At 35.4% G+C, this 22,181-nt stretch overlaps 1 protein-coding gene across 1 annotated transcript in view; it reads left to right on the top strand.

The window, feature by feature from the left end:
* SLC16A7 (solute carrier family 16 member 7) overlaps positions 1-22,181 on the top strand; it is a 185,943-nt gene that overhangs the window by 54,887 nt on the left and 108,875 nt on the right. The window contains exon 2 of the mRNA XM_055248375.2: positions 10,198-10,296. The gene's annotated coding sequence lies outside the window, so the exon portion shown is untranslated. The remainder of the gene's footprint in view (positions 1-10,197; positions 10,297-22,181) is intronic.

Here is a 22,181-nt window from a genome sequence, read left to right as displayed (position 1 = left end):
CCTGTTAGTACTCTTCATTATCTCTTACGTCTTTCTTGTGTACCACTCTCACAGGGGAGAAACCTTTAAATTGGGTCTTGAGGAATAAATAGGAGCTTGCTCAACAGAAAGGTGAGTAAGAAGATTTCTTAATAGGCGCTGACATCTATTCAGGCTAGAAAGTTAAATTAGTTCAGTGTTATTATTGGATGTAGTACAAGGGAAGACATGACTCTAAAAGAGAATAAAGCAATGGCATAGGGTCAGATCAGATAGCAAAACCATTTGATGTGGTTGGGCTATGTCCCCACCAAAATCTCATCTTGAATTGTAGTTCCCATAATCACCACACACTGTGGGACAGACCCAGTGGGAGGGTAATTTAATCATGGGGGCTTTTGCCTCCGTGCTGTTCTTATGATAGTAAATGAGTTCTCACAAGATTTGATGGTTTTATAAGGGGCTTTCCCCTTTGCTTGGCTCACTTTCTTCTTCCTGCTGCCAAGTGAAGAAGGCTGTGTTTGCTTGCCATTCTACTGTAATTGTAAGCTTCCTGAGGCCCTCCCAGCCCTGTGCGATGGTGAGTCAATTAAGCCTCTTTCCTTTATATGTTACCGAGTCTTGGGTGTGTCCTCATACCAGCATAAGAACAGATTAATACAGTAAATTAGAACCACAGAGAGTAGGGTGCTGCTATAAGGTACCCAAAAATGTGGAAGCAACTTTGGAACTGGGTAACAGGCTGAGGTTGGAACAGTTTGGTGGGCTCAGAAAAAGACAGGAAAATGTGGGGAAGTTTGGAACTTTATAGAGACTTGTTGAATGGCTTTGACCAAAATGCTGATAGTAATATGAACAATGAAGTCCAGGCTTAGGTGGTCTCAGATGGAGATGAGGAACTTGTTGGGAACTGGAGTAAAAGTCACTCTTGCTATGCAAAGAGACCAGCAGCATTTTGCCCCTGCTGTAGAGATTTGTGGAATTTGACCTTGAGGGAGAGGATTTAGGGTATCTGGTGGTAGTAATTTCTAAGCGGCAAAATGTTCAAAAGTAAGTAGAGCATAAAAGTTTGGAAAATTTGCAGCCTAACAATACGATAGAAAAGAAAAACCCATTTTCTGGGGAGAAATTCAAGCTTGCTACAGAAATTTGCATAGGTAATGAGGAACCAAATGTTAATCACCAAGACTGTGGGGAAAATGTCTCCAGGGCATGTCAGAGACCTTCACAGCAGCCCCTTCCATCACAGGCCTGGAGGCCTAGGAGGGAAAAATCATTTCCTGGGCTGGGCCCAGGGCCCCCGTGCTGTGTGCAGCCTCAAGACTGGATGCTCTGTATCTCAGCCACTCCAGCCATGGCTAAAAGGGGCCAAGGTACAGCTCAAGCCATTGCTTCAGAGGGTGCAAGCCCTAAGGCTTGGAAGCTTCCACATGGTATTGGTCCTGCAGGTGCATAGAAGATAAGATTTCAGGTTTGGAGACCTCCACCTAGATTTCAGAGGATGTATGGAAATGCCTTGATGTCCAGGCACAAGTCTGCTGCAGGGGTGGAGCTCTCATGGAGAATCTCTGCTAGGGCTTGGGCAGTGCAGAAGGTGAATGTGTGGTTGGAAGCCCCATACAGAGACCCCACAGGGGCATTGCCTAGTGAAGTTGTAAGAAGAGGGCCATTATCCCCTGGAACCCAGAATGGTAGATCCACCAACAGCTTGCATTGTGCACCTGGAAAAGCTGCAGGCACTCAACTCCAGCCCATGAAAGCAGCCAGGAGGGGGCCTATACCATGCAAAGCCACAGGGGCAGAGCTGTTTAAGGCCATGGGAGCTCACTTCTTGCTCTTGGGTCATTGTGACCCAGATGTGAGAAATGGAGTAAGTCAGCTTTTGGAACTTGAAAGTTTAATGACTGTCCTAGTGGATTTCAGACTTGCATGGGCCTGTAGCCTCTTGTTTTGGCCAATTTCTTCCATTTGGAGTGGGTTTATTTACCCAATGCCTGTACCCCCATTGTATCTAGGAAGTAACTAACATGCTTTTGATTTTGCAGGTTCATAGACAGAAGGGACTTGCCTTGTCTCAGATAAGACTATGGACTTGGACTTTTGGGTTAATGCTGAAATGATTTAAGACTTTGGAGAACTGTTGGGAAGGGCATGATTGTGTTTTGAAATGTAAGGACATAAGATTTGGGAGGGGCTGGGGGTGGAATGATATGGCTGGCTGTGTCCCTACCCAAATCTCACCTTGAATTGTAGTTCCCATAATCCCCATGTGTCATGGGAGGGGACCTGATGGGAGGTAATGTAATCATGGAGGCTCTTACCCTTGTGCTGTTCCTGTGATAGTGAGTGAGTTCTTATGAGATCTGATGGTTTTATAAGGGACTTCCCTCTTCATTCAGCTCTCATTCTTCTCCTTTCTGCTGCCATGTGAAGAAGGATGTGTTTGCTTCCCCTTCCACCATGATTGTAAGTTTCCCGAGGCCTCCCCAGCCCTGTAGAACTGTGAGTCAATTAAACCTGTTTCCTTTACAAATTATCCTGTCTCAGGTATGTCTTTATAGCAACTTGAGAATGTACTAATACACTGTAAGTTTCATGAAGAATTGATCACATCAGGTAAAGTTGTGTTTGGTGACCAGAAAGGGGCCCACCTTCATGGCAGAAGCAGAAGAAAATGAGTGAAGGACTAATAGAGATACAGAAATGTGCCCAGGTAACCAAGATGTTGTGGGAGTTCCTGCCTGTTCTGATAGCATTAATTTTTTATTTAAATAAGAAGCCAGGTCAGTCGGGTGTGTGGCTCATTCCTGGGAGGTCTAGTTGGGAGCATCGCTTGATGCCAGGAGTTTGAGATCAGCCTGGGCAACATGGTGACCACAAAACATGGTCACTACAAAAAAAAAAATACAAAAATTAGCCAGATGTGGTAGAACATGCCTGTAGTCCCTGCTATTTGGGAGGCTGAGGTGGGAGGATCACCTGAACTTGGCGAGGTAAAAGCTGCAGTGAGCCGTTATTGTGCCACTGCACTCCAACCTGGGTGACAGAGTGAGACTTTGTCTCAGCAACAACAAGAACAACAACAATAAGAAGCCAGGTCAACTGCAGGGGGAGACTGAGGATATTTAGGGAACTTCAGGTTAAGGGATGACGTTAGAACTGTAATGGAGGAGAGGAAGATACCAAGATATGTGTGAAGAGCTTACTGGTCAGGCCTTGGGGTCCTGCTGAAATTGAAATATATAAATATGTAGTGGTATCAATCTGTGCAATTAATCCATTTCCCTTAGCTCTATTTAATGCAATAATTGCTTAGTCCATTCCAAGTTTGGAATTTTCAGACTTCTTGTTGCAGGAAGACATAGTCATGAGGGACTTGAGATTGTTAGTGATTGATTATAGATGATATTAATATTTACTGAGTACATATGATGTGTTAGTAATTGTGCTTAGTACATTATATACGTTGCCACATTTAAACCTTTTTTTTCTATGAGGAATAAATATTGTTCCCACTTTCTAAAAACCAACTGAGGATTCAGGTATGTAATTTCCTCAAGATAGATTTACCATGATGTAGCATAACTGGGATTTGAGTGAAGAAACATTGCAGCTGAACAGAGAAGAAAAAGTGAGGCTAAAAAAGGGCTCATAGTTTAGGAGAAGATATATCAAGAGACTAACCAGTCTCAAGAGGATTCCAGGACAGGATTGATAGAAATAAAATATTTTTGATTGCGTGTGAAATATAGGGAACTAATTGGTAAGTAGAACATCAATGTTTAAGCCTCTAGTGATAGAGGCATTCAGAGTGGCCATGAGATCCAAGTTGGAAATAGTTTTCTGAAATGAGAGTTGAACTAGAGATCATGAATTCTATGGATAGATTATTGATTGTAATGCATAGGTATTGATTATCAATATTGATTTTGGTGCGATTTTGGAATCAGGAGAAATGGATTTCAAAGGAATGACCTAAAAGCTGATGAGTCCTAGTATTCAGAGTGATACAGATTGGTGAAGTGAACGTTAAGTGAAAAAGAATGTTTTGCATGAAAGTGGAAAAGTAATGGTACAAAAGCCACAAAATGGAAGTAGGATTATTCTGAGCCTCTATCTTGATCTGAATGCGTGAAGACGATGACTTATATAAATCAGGCTTTCAAGGAGAAAACAATTTGGAGACAACCTAATGTCTCAGTTAGGAATAAGGAAGTTTGCTTATTAAAAAATGGGAGTCATAGAGTGTACAACGGACAAGGTTGAGAAGGACATCAAAAGGAGTATGGTAGGGTGGAGAGCATGAACCAAAAGGGAAAAAGTGCATAGCTGTGTAAGTGAGAGATTGCGAAAGAGGATTAGTGATTAGAGGAAACAGTTTATTTGGGGCTTGAGAGTGAGAGACAAGAGGCATCAGTGGAATTTAGAGGCTTTAAATTTGTAAACAGAGCTTTGGTTTAGAGATGTTTTGCTATTTCATTTCCAAATACTGCCATGACCTGACTTTCAACCACATTATTATTTGAGCTAAGTGAGGATGACAGTGTTCAAAGTTCAGTGGTGGTTGGGGCTGATACAGGAGTCTTGTTGGTCAGATCAATGGAAGATTTGGATGATATTAGCTGAATCTATACCTCTGGTTTTGTGGCCTTGCTTAATAGTATTTTACTTTAAAAGTTCAAGGCCAGACAAGGTGGCTCACACCTGTAATACCGGCACTTGGCGATGCTGAGGCAGGCGGATCACCTGAGGTGAGGAGTTCAAGAGCAGTCTGGCCAACATGGCGAAACCCCGTCTCTACTAAAAATACAAAAATTAGCCAGGCGTGGTGGCGGGCACCTGTAATCCCAGCAACTTGGGAATCTGAGGCTGGAGAATCACTTGAACCTTGGAGGTGGAGGTTGCAGTGAGCTGAGATTGTGCCATTGCACTCCAGCCTGGGCTATAAGAGTGGAACTCCATCCCCCCTCCCCACCAAAAAAAAAAAAGTTCTAAAAATATTAGTACAAATTTTATAGATATTGGTCTAATATTTCACTTTTTCAAGGCATTACATTATATTAATATTTAGTGTTTAGGATTTATATATATCTTTTTTTGCTTATTAGAACAGATACCCACTTGATGATATTAATTTCCATTGTTAAATTTTAAAAGGGCATAGTCTTACCTGAGCACTTAAATAACTGTAACGAAAATTTAAATTGGGTCTGTAGATTTACTTGTTTCACAAGACATGAAAAAGAGTGTGTGTCTTATACAAAATAAAGGAGATATGGTATTATGAAGTGAATTCTAAGCATACAATTCATCAAAGTTTAGCACTAGAAGTGTTTTTATACACCACATAGTCCAGCCACCTATTTATGGCTGATGCATATCCATTTGGTGTCTTTTCATGAAAGATATTTCTTCTAACTGGTATTGTGGAAACGGTGAGCAAGATCAAAGTTGGAATATTGTCTCTACCCTTAAAGCTGTATACCCCTGAGAACTTGACTTCTCCAAGCTGAGTATTTCCTCTTCTGTAAAATGGAGATTTTACCATTATCAAAGAGTGATTGAGAGGACTAGAGTGCCCATTTTACTTTTAAATGTCTTTGACTATGAGGTCATACTTATATTGAACAAAAATCTATCTCTGTGTAGTTCCTATCTATTCACTATAGTTCAGTGAATATATCTATTCACATATAGTTATGTCCCAGGAGTGGGTCTGCTTTGATATCCTTGCTGTGCTCAGGCGTGGGTTGGGAGGCGCCTGTGGGACGTGTGGACTCCGTGCAAATTCAGCAATGGATTTCAGAGCTCAGCAGCGTGAGCCCTTGGTCAGTTATACTCCCTCTAGTGGTAGGTCTTTGAGGCACATACTTAAAAGCACCACATCATATTTGTCCATCTTAATTGTATGTAAAAATAAAATTGCTAAAAGCTCTAGTGTACTATTTGCTTAATAGAGTGAAAGATAAATGTAAATTTTGCCATGGGGAGATGGTAGCTAAAAGAAGCTACTATTTATGCTTCTCTCTTACTCCCATGCAGAGCCCCCCTCAAAACCACCCATGCTTCCCTGAAAGTAAGATGATAAACTGAGTATGGCAACATTCCAAGACAAGCTTGGTACGATTTGCCTTTGCAGTGTGTCTTGGCTTTGCCCCCTTCATGGTTAATTTTCAATACACCACTCAACAAATTATATTTTTTCAGTGTTTATTGATTTTTCTTTCATCTTTGACTTCCTCAATTAGGAAAAGGGTAGGCTATTAATGTCTCTATAACAAAGAAGTGAGAACAAGATTAGTGAACTCAGTAATTTTGTTAAAGTTTTGAGATCAAAGCTTATTGTTCTAGTGTTTTTGTTACTCATTTTCAGTATATGATGATGTAGGCCATTTCCTTAGATTCCATTCATGTAACTGTATTACCCTTGCTTAGAGATTTTAAGTTATACTACTTATTAAGGAGTACCATAGAATTTCTTATGTCAACCATGAAAACAGCTATATACCATAGCTGTAAATAGTGTTTACAGTTATATACATGTAGCTGTTTGTAACATGGCTTTTTAGAATCTGTCTCCAGTGACTTTCAAAGATCACCTTTGCTGGTTATGTAAACTTAAAACAATGGATTTGCTTTTGGACATCTAAGAGTATGATGTGGTGTCTCATGCCTGTCATTTACCAGCAAAAGAAATGTTACTCTTCAGCTTTGCCACAATGCCCTCACATTCTTCAACCTTGAGTTAGTCAGCCACTCATCAGCTGATGTGATTTTACATTTTTGCTTTGATCATTAGTCATTCACTTTAAGTTCTCCTTTTGTAGCGTTTTCCAGTTGCTTCCAAAACAAACATGCTTTCTGGGCTTGAGAAAGGGAAAAGCAAAAAAGATTTAAAAGAAGATAGTAGATGGCTTCACAGTTATTTTGGCTTTATTACTAATGCTAACTACTATCATACGGTATAGAACTAAGCTTGAGGTATTAATAAATATTTTATTCAAGGAACTTTTTTTCAGCCCTAATGAGAATTTATAAACATGATTGGATGGTGCTGTTGAGTTAAAGGGAGAAACTCTCTCTCATTAGAGAGTAGATTGTTTGCTGATTTTCTGAAAATTTGAGTGTGGATTTACATAGTTTTAAATACTCCTTTTAGATTTACTGTGGTTTCTAAAACAGTCTCTTATTTTTGGAGGACATTTATTTATTTTGTGAAATAAATTAATAAAATTACATATGTCAGCTGACATAATTTTTCACTTTTATTATCCTGTAGATAATAATCAACCAGGTGTAAACATGAGTAACGTATTTCCCCTATTACATCATACATTCCTAGCCCTTTGAATAAGCACCTTTGCAAAAATATATTTCATTTCTGTCTTGATTAAAATTTGTTTCATGAGTTGGAAGAGATCATGAACCCTGGGTAATGCATTTTGGTTGTAACTAAAATTCTTAAGTCAATTAATTATGAGTTACACCAGACATGGAACTTTATGACACCCAGAGTATTCTATTAAAATAGCAGTATTGAAATAGCTGCCGGCCCTTTCTAAAAAGTATGGTCATTTAAATCACCTAAATAATGATCTCTGAAATTACAGAATTAAAAATACCATACTATTTCCTACCTGATAATTGGATGAGAAATTAGACATTAACCTAGACTTCCAAAGGCCTAGAGATTCCTTTTTTTTTTTCTTTCCTGTTCCTTCTTATTTGTGTTAATTTTATTTTCAGTAAAACAGATCAAGGAGTTTCTCTTAGTTTATGAACCTTTCTAGAAAAGTAAATATAGCATATACTTTTGCTCTTGGTTTTATATTAAAGAAATTATGAAAAAGTTGCCTTTTAATATAAATAAAAGTCTTTGTAGAACTTATCTGTGATTTGCACATGCATGCTTCAGAAGGTCAGATATTCTAAATTTTGTACAAGGTAAAAGTTACTTGGAAGATGAAAAGGCATGCTGAAACAAATAGAAAACATTTTATTTCATTTTAACTACCTTTCTTTTTAAAAAAATATTTGGTAGACATGATTATATAACTGTCAAATTACTCTTTATTGTTTTACATATTAGCCCACAAACATATAACTTTTAAGGTTTGCACCTGTTTAAAAGCAATAAAATCACTCTTTAAGACAAATGAAACTTTTACTGCCCTATTTTTGCAGAACAAAATACTGTAAACTAAAATTAACTGTAATATTCTAATGTTGTAGAGAAAAACCAGAGAATTTCTAAAGTCACATTGTTAAAACAAATTTTTAGTTGAAGAATAAAAAAGAAAAGAGAAAGAAACTTCCTTGACTGATGATTCTCAAATATTAGTAATATTATTTCACATGAGAATCGAAATGTGGGAGATCTCGCTTGTTAGGTATGAGGCAAGAAATATAATTATGCAGACAAAAATGGATTACAGCAAATAATACCAATTTGTCACCATACCTATATATGAAATAAATTCAAAGTTATATAATTTTAGTGGTAGTTACTGAATCAGAAAGTTAGAGTAAGATGTTATGTTTTAAAAATATTTACTATATAAATTTTAATTATTGTGGTATAATAATACCAGTAATTTTGTGAAGTATATCTTAATATTAATTCTAAATTCAAGTGAATTTAATTATTGTTTTAAGGAGGTATTTGCATGTAAAATTCACAAGATTTTTTGTGTAATTTTCACTAAATTACAATGTATATACGTGTTCTGCTTATTATAGTTTTGGAATTTACGAAGGAAACAATTGATTATCAACCTAAAATTCCTTCCATTTTAGATTACAATATCAAGGTTCTCTGGTTAAATCACATAACATTACAAGTGCTATCAAAATGACCTCAGACTATTTCTGTTCTGTTTTCTTTGTCCTTACTCATGTGATTTTTTTATATTTTAAAAACCTTTGCACTGCACTATACTACTGTAGAACAATCTGATTTTTCTTGATTACATCTCAAAGTTGATTATATTGGTTTAATAATAAGATAAATATCAGAATTTGTATACTTAAATATCTTACTTTTTAAATAAAGAATCAGCAGGGATTTAGTGTTTATTCATCTATATATTCCAATTTTTTCAACTGTCTTAAGTAGTAATATTAATATAATTAATTAATGTTATCAATAATTAATTATATTTTAATCAACTATTATGGGGTGCTGTAATTATAGGGTTAGTGGTGATGTGAACAAATTTAAATAATCTGTATCTAAAGGAGTCTTTAAATAGAACCTTGGAGCTTTAAGAGAAGAGTTAACAGTTAATAGGTATTAATAGTTATTAATTAACTATTAGTAACAGTTATTACAATCAATAACAATTGCTCACTCAACAATTTTTATTAATAGCAATTAATAACAATTAGTATTCAAGTTGTTATAATTTCATTGCCAAACACTGTATATATTGATATTTTACAAATGTTAACTAGCTTAATTCAATAGTCACAATTTTGGGGTAAATACTAGTATATCCTTTGTTTTCAAGTAAAGAAGAGAAATGAAATACTTGTTTCAAGGTTCATATCGTCAAAGAACATACAAGAACTGATGATGAAACATTGGTTATATTTTTATAATATTTCTGATGTATTGTTAAACCTTGGTTGTGTCACTGAAATGTTGCTTCAATCTTTAATTAAGACATTTAATGTAAATAGTTTTATGTATTTATGTAACAAATTTCAAGATGTTACTTTATAAACACACACATAGGCATGCACACACCCACACATACACATGCACATACACACATACTCACACTCACATATATTTTTGTACCAAAAATGGAGAGAAACATCACTCAAAAGTTAAAAACAAGCTATTGGTTTGAAATCCCAAAGATGCGGGACTGAAATGAGTCTCTCTGATGTTTTGGCAGGAAATCCTCTGCACCTTGAGAAATTGTACTTGGGACAGAAAATATAAAGGCAGGCACAAATAAAGGCAGGCAGGTGCCATAATTATAACATAGGGCTAGTGGTGATGTGAACAAATTTAACTAAATAATCTGTTTATATCTAAATGGGCCTTTAAATAAATGCTTGGAGCTTTAAGAGAAGGTAAATAGCATTTTCAGCCAGTGCAATAGAAAGCTACATGTTAAGTCTTTCAGATATGGAGTTGGATATATTTTTCATTTTTCTAAACATGCATTGAAATATTTAGATGGTTACTATATTCTTTGATTCTTCTAGGAGTCAGTCTTAAGATGTGATACTTTCCTGTGAAACCTGAAACAAGGCGATCTGGGGAACCAAAGACTCTAGGACTCTTGGTGCCAACAGAGTTACTCTGTGAGTATCCTTGGTGTGTAATGATGTTTTCTTCCATCTAGCTGTTGTAAGTCATGCTCTTTATGCAGTTGGTAAATCTTAATGTGAATGGTAATATTGGCATGACTACTGTTTTAATTCATTTTCTAAAATAGGACATATCTTACTTAAAGTTGGTACTTTTAGCTTCTAGTGTTTCCATGATCCAATATACTGTGTGATCTTGGTCAAGAGACTAAGTCTCAGTTTCTCTGTATATAAAAAGAAGCTAAATATAAACTTCCTTCATTAAAATGATTATAAAGTAGTAAATGATTAAGTTTCAATCATAATAATAGAATTATATTCTATTTTTATTACTAACATGAATTCTGGTTTTAAAATAAATGAGAAAACTAGAGGTATATACTTTTAGTTATTTACCTTTATCATTGGCACTTTTTTTTTTTTAAAAAAACTACATCTTGAACAAAAATGATCATATTGGGGTTTTTTTACACTCATATTTTGTTTGCAAAGGGCTTTATCACTCACAAAGTTTCCACACTCATGATTCAATCTGATTTAATCCTTCATACAATCTTGGTGTAAAGCAGGTCAGGGATTTTAATCCTCTCTGTGCAGATGAGAAAACTGATGCTCTGCATTGTGTCTTGCTGAAGACTGCATAACATATAAGGGAGATAATTTAAAATCCAATGTTCTTATAAACAGTCTATATTCTTTTCTGTAGACTGTTCTTATAACTAGCCTATACTCTTTCAAATAAATGTAACCAACTGTATTTAATTGGTCAAATTTGTATTTTTCATTGGATTGCTACATATTTTAAATAGTTTATAAGAGTAGTATGGTAAATTTACAAAGTTATATTACCTGTTTGTTGTGAACAATTCCTAGACCAACTGTATGGTTGTATTCTGTCTTTTACCTCTGTTGTAGCATGTACTCTGTCTTCTACCTTAAGTTCATGAACAAATCTTGGTATATCTATGTAGTAAACAGAATAACGGACCCGCACATCTTAATCTCTGCCACTTCTGAATATGTTATGTTACATGGTAAGGGGAGAATTAAGGTTGCAGATGGAATTAAGGTTGCTAATCAGGTGACTTTGAAATTATCCTCGATTATGTGCATGGGCCCAGCGTAATCACTAGGATCCTTATAAATGAAAGAGAGAGGGCAGCATGAAAGATACTTCATCCAACCTTGATGGTTTGTTGATGTAGGAATGCAGCCAGAAGCCAAAGAATGCGGGTGGTGGCTTTCAGAGTATGGAAAAGCAAGGAAACAGATTCTCTCCTAAACCTTCCACTCACACCTTGATTTTAGTTCAGTGAGACTCATTTCAGACTTCTGACCTCTGAAACTGTAAGACAATAAATTTGTGCTGCTTTAAGCCATTGTATTTGTGGTTGTTACAGCAGCAACAGAAAACAAATACAACTCAACACTGTGAAATTACAGAGAGCCTCAGAGTAGAAACAGTGGTTTATGCGAAGAGGTTATTAGGTCAGTCATAGGGGTATTTGCTGCTTTGATTGAATTTTTTGTTTCATGGTAAGTATGATCATAGGGCTAGGTTGTAATATGTCATATGGTTCCTTTTGGATACATAGTTTACTAAGGGAACCAGCTTAACCATGCCTGTTCTTATTAAGAGTACAGAATATGGATCTTGGAGTGTTGGGTTCAAATGCTGCCTGTTTGAGCATCAGTTATTTCATCTGTAAAATGAGGACGATACAAGTTCTTTATAGGGCTGTTGTGAGAATTAACTATTAATTTGTGTTAAGTGCTTAGAATACTATTAATACTTGGCATATTGTAGGGACTAATTAAGTGGTAGCTATTATTATTACTAAATTATTCTTCAAATACTGTATTTTCTAGATTCATTTTCTTTATTCAGATATAGATAGGAAAGTATCCAAAACTTTGGGATGAGCGCCTTTGTGGTAGAGGCATTTTAATATAATTATGTGAATTTTGTAATTTGTAATTTTACTTAATTTTTAAAAACCTTTCATGCTTTGAAATACCTCCTGTTTGTCCCTTTTCATCATCATATGTAGATGAAGCAAATTTGTATATTCTATAATAATTCATTTCATTGACTTTACTTATTGTTCTGTCTTAGCTGTTTTATATTGTGAGTCTTTAGGTTTGTTTTGATGTCACTACTTAAGCATGCGAATATCTTGGTAGTAGGGAAAGTATGCAGCACCCTGTAGTAAGAGATCCTGGATTAAAAATACTTCACAAGTGAGAAAACCTAGTCTGAATGGCGTTTTCAAAGACTTTCTTGAGAGAGGAGTCTCTTAATTGGATACACAGACATGACTACTTCGGTCAGTGCCCCATTCTCTGTGTTTGACAGTGGTGGTGGGTCTGCTTTAGGCCTGGTGGTAGCATATATTTGATCAGTCTTTTAGGCCTTCACCACTGTGGCTACATCCCAAGGGACAATATATTAATTAGTTCAACCAACATGTATTACATACCTCCTAATGCCAATAAACAAATGATGTCTGTTCAAGATGTTCACAGCAGTTTTAAAATGTGCATAAGAGCAAGCTGTTTTGCTCTTACAAGTTTCTTTGTGCCGTCTTTTGACACCCTAGGTTTTCTCTAGTATGAGGCAAAACAAAACAAAATACATTCCTTATACAGACACCTGAAATACAAGGGATGCCATCCCTTTAAATTGGATACTTAAAAACTATAATCACAGGCCTATTGAATCTGTGGTTAAGAAACAGATATCAATAATCACATGGTGTGTTTTAGTAAAATGCGATTTCTCTTTTTCCTCAAATACATGTGGTATCTTTGTGGTGCTTTTCAGTCAATTCCTTCGATTTTCATTTTACAGTCTTACTTCTCCCACACTTCACTAATTGGCATCTCATTTACCTGGACAAAGCTAAAAATCACAGAAAATTAGAAGGGGCTTTCCCCAAGGCACTTAACTATGTGGAAAAAGATGGATCTTTGGGTAGCCTTGGAGAACTGTTTGAACACGGAATCTACAAAGGATATCACTCTTTCTTGCCTATGTTTTCACTTGAATCCAGCAGTTAACAGAAGGGTAGCAGAGAAAAATAGGAACTATTTGACCAAAAAAAATCACTGCTATGAGTTAGTGGAAGGTTTCAAGTGAATTATGTACCAAATACCTTGCCATGCCTTCTTTGCCTTTCTGTGCCTTTCTACCTTGAAACTGCATCAAGAAATCAGTATAGAGGCAAGCTGAGCATGCCCAGCTGCTAATATATTCTCCCTAATATTCCATTAAGCCACTCACTATGTTCTCATTTCTTTTACATAGACTATGGATTGTGTAGGTTGATATAAATGCTAACAGTCAAATAATCAGGCTTTTTCTTTCATATTGAGTTGGCCAGATTTACATATTTTGGCAGTCTCTTAAACCTAGGAAAGTTTTTAAATGTTAAGTCTTCTCCATTCATAACATGGTTCAGAAATAATGAATTGAGAGTTTCTGATATGAATAATCAGTCAAATTTGCTAATGTGTCTATAAAAATATGGTTAAAATGAGTATAATGGTTTTAGATACAGGGGAACATTTCTGTGATACCGTCCTGATAATTAAAATCCTAACATTACTTAACAGCTTTATGATGTGACAGCAGATGCCTAGAGTAGGTAGTTTTATTATTTTGGCTTGTACCTTTAGCCTATGTGAATGTATGTGGTGATAATTAAATTATGCAAGGTTCTATAATATATGACATTGCTAATACTACTTTATAACTCTATTTTAGCTTTGACAATTCTGGTTTTAAAATACACGCCCACACACACACACACACACACGCACACACACATATAGCCTCCCACCATGGGAAAGTTAATATTTAAAAATTTTTCTTAATTTATTTAGCAGGTATGAGTACATATTTCTTACATGCATATATTGTGCAGTGGTAAAATCTGGGCTTTTAGTGTGCCCATAACCGAAGTGGTGAACATTGTACCCAAAAGGTCATTTCTCAACCCTCATCCTCCTCCTAGCTTCCCACCTTTTGTAGCCTCCAATGTCTATTATTCCAGCGAGTGACTATTTGAGGAAAGAGAAGCTGCCTTATTTATCCAGGCATCCCTCCTCTACATAATATAATGGGTTTTGTAGCTAGCTACTCATATATATTGGTTAAATTAGTTAATTAATTAAAAACAATGAAAAAATATATTCAGCTAGCCCCTTTGATTCATCTATTTAATTCTTAAAATTGATGCTGAACTGGAGAATATTGCTTGGATATATGGTCAGATGGGATATGGTCATTTGAACTTATCATCAAAACTTAGGCTTTCCCTTGTATGAGAAGAACCTGCTCTAGTAAAATTATCATACATTGTAGACCAGATCAGAATCTGTCTCCTCTGTAGGAAGGCATATCTGGAAAAGGGAGAGCCCAGAATATTTCTGCATCAAGCTTGCTTAATTTTTTCTTGAAAATTCAGCAATCAGATGTGGAATGAATTGAAGTGTTATTTTAACAGCAGTGTCTGCATTAGGAAATATTAGTCCAGTATGTAGGTGAGAAGCCTAGGGGTTAGAGAGGTTAGATAATTTGTTCAAGATGAGAAGTAGAGTATAGGTCTTACCCAACTCTTCTAATACTAAATCAAAGTGTTTTGTTGTCATTGTTGTTTTATTTTGTGGTTTTTGTTTTTGCTTTTGCTTCTTCTTCTTTTTTTAGAATCCTTTAAATAATCCTTTTTTAAAAAGAATCCTTTAGATTTTTTTTAAACTCTTTTTATAAAGAATTCTATGCTACATCATAGTAGTAATAACTGGTGTTCCCAGGGGGGAATGAAGCCTAGTGAACAGGCTGAGGCCTGTCACAGTGCCAGTCCAGGGCAAAAGAGGTCCATGTCCTCCATCTGCTGCTGAGGAGAACAGCAAGAAAGTCTAGTCCCCATGGGGAACCCAGAGGGTAATAAAAGCATTGAAGCCATGGGACTTTAACTTCTAGGGCGTGGTTATGGCTTCTATAAACTGTCTTTGCCATATAATTTTACATTGCTTTTTAAATTGTTATATTCTGACACCATCATATGGAGGTTTTACACTTTTATTTAAAATAACTTAAAATCCCAGCCTGGACAACATAGCCAGACCTTGTCTCTCCAAAGAAATTTAAAAATTATCCAGGGATAGTGGCATGTATCTGTAGTCCTACCTACTGAGGAGGCTGAAGCAGGATAGTTTGAGCCCAGGAGTTCAAGACAGCAGTGAGCTTTGATTGCCACTGCACTCCACCCTGGGTGAAAGAGTGAGACCCTGTCACAAAATTGAAAAATACAATAAAATAAACTATGATAAAAATCCTGAAATAACAACAAAAGTTTACCTTAAGTTTTATTTAAGATGTAAATTTGTTTTGAGGTGTGGAAGGATCTCATGCCCTGTAAGTTGTGACTGAGACAGTAGATTTAATGTTGTCTCAAACTTCATTTATTTATATCTGGTTAATGACTAATGCCTTTGTAGTGTTTTTAAAGCCAGGAGAAATAATGACTTCTTATTTTACAAATGGCAGTAAAAAGCCAAAGCACATTAAAATACCTATTCTAGTATAATTGGCAATAGCAATAGATGGAAACTATATACCTGATCATATTATGTTTTATAACATATCCTCTGTTATTCTTATGTGGTTGTCTGGTTGGGTGGGTGGAAGATGCTTGTGGTATGTGAATGTTGGGAAGGGGAGGGGATATTGACCAGTTTTGAGTAGGAGCATGCCATTGTCTACATTTGTATTAGATGTACAATTTAGGCAAAGATTTGGGGTTTTGAGTAGAGAGATTGGAGGCTGGGATAACAGTTGGGAGGCTACTAAATTTATTGGTGCCTGTGGGAATTAGGGAAAGAAGATAGATTTAACTTCTTCTGCAAGCAGAATTTACAAGGATTGGCAGCTTGCGTTTCATTTTAGAGAAAAGGAGACATTTTTGCTGACTCTGAGACTTTGAGCTGAGTGGCAGAATGTTAGTGCATTTAATAGAAAGCTGTGGGACCACAGTGCATGCTGAGAGTGATGGCAGGGAGCTAAGTGGAACCCAAGGTCCTGAGCTAGAAGGATATTTTTAAAGCACTCTCTCCCTGAACATGTTTCCTCTATTGGCTAAATACAGTAGTATCTTCTATTGAATGGATAATAGCTAAGAAAGTAAGGGTCTTAAATGTACCATGTACTCAAATCACCTTTCCAATAATTCTTTTCCATTAGTGAGTCACTGTTGTCAGCAAGAAGGGAGAATCCATTAAGATGGTAGAATACTTGCTTATTTGTGTTTAGGACCACCCTCCCCCAATTAGGTTTTTCTAGGATGTATTAAAACTTTAAAGGAATTATACAATGAAAGCAAACTTGACTGATGGCATCTTTCTCTTATGCATATCGAGGTTAAAAGTGATGCCTTTTTACATTATAACTCTAAGAGATAATTAATGTGGATTGTTTTCTTCTGCTGTAAGCTAACTTTTAGCTCCATTGTAATTCTAGAATTTAGAAAATAGAATCACTGTTAGCACTCCTCAGTGAATGTTAGGATTATGGGTACTCTTTCCAGGAAAAGAATAGAAAAAAATATTGTATTCAGATGAGAAAAGAAATGTGTTATATTATTTCCATTATGTTGTGAGACCTTTGTTTTTTGTGTTTTCTGATTAGTTTACTGCTGTTTTCCATTAAAATATATACCTGAGCTTTCTGTTCTTTAGAATTTCTTGCACTTTTTATTCAGATAAAAAACTTGGATTTTGCACATTAATTCAGTTTTACTCGTTAGTTACAATGCAAAAAAACATCATAATCTCACAAGGGAAATGTGTAAAATGCTTCGTGAAACTTGAAAATAATATTATAAAGAAATCTGTTGCCGAGAACTTATTGTCATGTTTTAAACACGGAATTAATAACCTGTTCCAAGGGCACACAGGCTATTTATCAAGGTTTTCTCCTAAGACTATCTGCATTTCCTCTCTCCTGTCCTCATATTATTGAAGAATTTTGGAAACCGGAAATTTAAAAAAAATCTCGCATGATCCTATTTTTGGAGTTACTTTTAAGAATTTATAACCTTGGCAAAAGTTAGTCACCTTTGGCCATTCTCTCCCCAGGGCTCCTGGTGAACAGGTCTGTTTTGCATTTGGCTTTTCTTTTTCTCAAAGGTGAATGTAGAAACCTCACTGTCTATGTTTATCTCACATCTCACAGAACTTAGTTGCTCAACTTTAGTAACATGATTTCTCTGTGCTCTAAGTTATATTCTTATAAAAAAAGATGAGTCAAATTGTTAAAGGTGTTACTGTGATTACAAAGGTGACTAAAGTTAATGTTAAAGTCAGTTCATTCTATTTGCTATGCGTTTTACACCAGCAAACATTAATCCATAATTTGCTGCTTTAGGTGAATTTTAATTTTTTGTATATTTGCTTAAAATGTTTAAGATGTTAAAGTAATGTAGTAGAAGAAATATGTGAAGAAAGATGAATTCTACATTTAGAAAGAAAATATGTGATTTATAATTTGAACTCTTTAAACTTTTCGAACGTGCACTCTAGACTTAACAGACCATGGTTTCTGTCAGTGGATAGTATTTTTTGAGGATTTTATATTGTAATGACAGTAAGCAAAATAATACAAAGTAAGTACAAAATACATTATTCGAATTCCTGTCAATTTTGTTCTTCATAGATCTTATCAAGCTATTTTCTTGATAATATAATTTTTACATATAAAATGTATGTCTTTGTATTTCTCTTCTTATTTAACTTTAGAATATTTTGTAATAATACTAACTAAATTAACTATACATATGGGAGCCTTTTAAAATTATTATTCTTGATGTAATAAATAACATATTAACTGAATAAAGTTAATAATAATTTCTTTACATAAAATTGAGTCTTATTTTCATATTATCAATATAAAAAAGTAGTTTATAAAGCAAACAATATTATTGAAATTTTATTCTCTTACCCTTTTTAAAAAAGAAACTACTTTGAGGTATATGTACAGGGTACAAAATAAAGTTATTCATTGGTTAATCACTTATATTACATTTTAGTAATTTTACCCCAAATAAATGTATTGAACACTTACTAGCCACTAAGCACCTTGTTTCGTTGGGACAAAGAAGCATTTGAAGAGTTCTCAGTAAATATATAGACTGCTTTTGGTTGTCAGATGTACTATATAATTGTGAAATCCATAGTACAATTTGTTCACTGTATTAAAACCTCAGTTTGTGTCTAATTTTGTACTAGGTAAAATTTCTTTATGCTTTTATTTCATTTTAGTTTTTAAGCTTAAGTTTTCAGTAGAAATGATAGAAACATACCACATATTTTGTAAAAGCATTTAGTTTATTTGGTTAAATAAATTAGATAAAATTTCTGGAGGTTATTTATGTTATTACCTGGTTATTATTATTTCATTATTATACACATTTAAAAATGCAGCCTTCCCAAATCTTTGGGAAGCGTATTTTACAAGTGGCTACTGCTTAGTGCTTAGATCTAAATAATTGTATCTTTCACATAGGAAATCAGATATTTCTCATCCACTGATAGAGGAGTCTGGCATGTTGTTTGATAGAGAGGAACATGGGCCTCGAATCTAGACAATCTAGAGTTGGAATCCAGGACCCCACATTTCACAGCTATATGGCCTTACATAAGTAATCAAAACTCTGAGCTTCAGCGTCCCCATAGGAAAATATTTATCATAACGTCCATCATGTATCATTTAGAGAATGGGGTAATGGGTATAAATTGTTTGGCAAAATGCTTACCTAGAATATGAGAAGCATTTAATAAATTACAGCACTGCATTTTTCCAAAGGTTATTGTAATTTCTTCAAAAACGAAGATGGTACTAATGATCTATCACCAGATTCACCCTCACACAGGGTTGGGGACTCTTTGGGACAGAGAGCATGCATTTACAGAATGGCTGACCATGTAGGGAGTGTTATGTGTCATCAGGAAATAGATTAAACTGGCCCACAAGAGATTCAACACTTTGACCCTGGCCTCTTTATTATTGTTCATAACTTACAAAGTTACCTAGTCTCAGACTCAGTGAAGAGTCACTAAACTGGCCGGGCGACGTGGCTCACCCTTGTAATCCCAGCACTTTGGGAGGCCGAGGCGGGCGGATCACGAGGTCAGGAGATCGAGACCACAGTGAAACCCCGTCTCTACTAAAAATACAAAAAATTAGCCGAGCGTGGTGGCGGGCGCCTGTAGTCCCAGCTACTCGGAGAGGCTGAGGCAGGAGAATGGCGTGAACCCGGGAGGTGGAGCTTGCAGTGAGCCGAGATTGAGCCACTGCACTCCAGCCTGGGTGAAAAAGCGAGACTCCATCTCAAAAAAAAAAAAAAAAAAAAAAAAAAAGAGTCACTAAACTATTAATGTATATAGTACAGTATTTTTACAATATGTTTTATGCATATTAAATCACGCGATGGAAAATGTGCTTGAAAATGTGGCTACATCAACACAACACATGAGAAGGTTAAATTTAGCAGTTCAAATTGCCAGACTTGGCCACCTTCTTTGACCCATGATATAATTTAAGCCAAGCTTACTTTAGACTCTGAAAAGCATGAATTAATTGCGCATGTCAAAGCAGGTTCTTGAAAAAGAGAAAGAACTAACTTTCCCCTATTTGAGAGGAGAGAGGGAAGGGCAAAGCAGAGTCTCTGGAGATATGTATGTAAGTTTGCTTGTGGCTAAAAGTTAATGATCAGTTGCCTCTGTTCTTAGCCCTGAGCCTGGAGAAAAGTGTCAAACGCGGGTTCTCTCTCTATTCAGGTAACTTTAAAAATTATACAAATCGTATTCATGTTCATTGTAGTTTAGATTATAGAGATGTGATTTTTTTTCCTGTAGTGTCATATGATTTCATGCTCTAAGCATATTGGAATAACAATGAGAAACTTTATATATGCTGGCTAATGTAAAAATATTTTACTTTTGAAGTATACCAAGTTAAGGCCAAGGAGGGATTCTGTATTGTATTAGATGGGAAGAGAATTTTTACATGTTTTTATGAAACTATCAATTGTGCTTCTTAATCCTACTGGCTGAAAGATGTATTAATCATAAGCATTTAAAATAATGTACATTATATAGTGTGCCAAGTCTTGGCTAGTAAGGAAAATTAAAACTTTTTTTTAATATTGACATTCTGAAAATAAGACTAAATCTTTAATCACTAAAATTATTTGTGTTTCATATTATAATGCCAAAAGTAACCTATTTTTCCTATTCTAAATCATTGTATTCTATAACTATGTATGTGTGCTTTGTTGAAAAAAATAGTAAAAATAAATTGATTTTTATTATAGGACTTAGGTAATTTCATTCCAAAACATTTAGGATAGTATAATATTATGGTATAATATGAAGTTATTGTACAGTTATATTTCAGGGATGCTATATGTATAATTATATGTAATTAAAGACATTGCTCACTAAGTTTTAAAGTCTTCACAGCTGGTGTCTAAAAATAAAAATATTGTATATATTTACAGAGTAATCATTTTTCACTGAGCTCTCAACATAAAGAGATGCATTGCTTAAGTTACTGGCATCATGAATTACAGGAATTTATATATATATACACACACACATATATGTAACTTTTATATACATATAACTTTTATATATATAACACGTGTGTGTGTGTGTCTGTGTGTGTCTATGTGTGTGTGTCTTGGTTCTTTCTAAAGTGTCTGACCTTTGTTATCTTTATTCAGCAAGTATCCAAAGCCAAAAAGCTTGCTTTGGCTGGATTTAGATTCAAGTAAACATCAAAAGCTAAATGTTCTTATGGTACTACATATGCAGTTTTCCATTTGTATTCTTTTCAAACTGAAGTTAAATGTCAGGCAATGATTGATGATTTTACAATTGAAGTTTGGAGTTGATAGGAATTTGGAAGAACATAACATTTCATATATGAGGAACTAGGTCCAGAGAGGGAAATAACAACAGTTACTGGGAGTGCTAAAACTAAAATCAAACTCTCTGTTTACTTGCTGAAAAGTCAAGTTGATGGTTATTAGTCAATATTCATGTTGTTTTTGAGAGAAATCATATTTTATTCCTTAATTCTTTTCCATTTTGAAGTATATCTAGATAAGGCCTGGCAGTTAAGGTATAGTTGTTTAGTGATATTTTCCCGATTTACCCTCGGCATTGCTAAATTTATATATCAGTTCAGTTTACATAATCCCATTAGGATTTCCTTAGGTATTTAAGTTCTGTTTACAAAAGGAGATTTTCAAGGTTAGAGAAGAGAGTAATATGGTTTAGTTGTGTTCCCACCCAAATCTCATCTTGAATTGTATTTTCCATAATCCCCACGTGTTGTGGGAGGGACCTGGTGGGAGGTAATTGAATCATGAGGGCGAGTTTTCCCTATGCCATTCTTGTGATAGTGAGTAAGTCTTGAGATATGATGGTCTTATAAAGGGCAGTTCCCCTGCACATACTTTCTTGCTGCCACTATGTATGACGTGCCTTTACTTCTCCTTTGCCTTCCACTATGATTGTGAGGCCTCTCCAGCCACGTGGAACAGTGAGTCCATTAAACCTTTTTCCTTTATAAGTTACCCAGTCTTGGATATGTCTTCATTAGCAGCATAAGAACAGACTAATATAGCAAATTGGTGCTGGAAGAGTGGAGTGCTGCTGTAAAGATAACTGAAAATGTGGAAGTGACATTAGAACTGGGTAACAGGCAGAGGTTGAAAGAGTTTGAAGGTGCATTAGTCTGTTTCCCACTGCTGATAAAGACATTCCTGAGACTGGGAAGAAAAAGAGGTTTAATTGGACGTATAGTTCCACAT

The sequence above is a fragment of the Symphalangus syndactylus genome, chromosome 17 (assembly GCF_028878055.3).
Source record: "Symphalangus syndactylus isolate Jambi chromosome 17, NHGRI_mSymSyn1-v2.1_pri, whole genome shotgun sequence".
Classification (NCBI taxonomy): domain Eukaryota; kingdom Metazoa; phylum Chordata; class Mammalia; order Primates; family Hylobatidae; genus Symphalangus; species Symphalangus syndactylus.
This window is presented reverse-complemented; position numbering and strand designations above follow the sequence as displayed.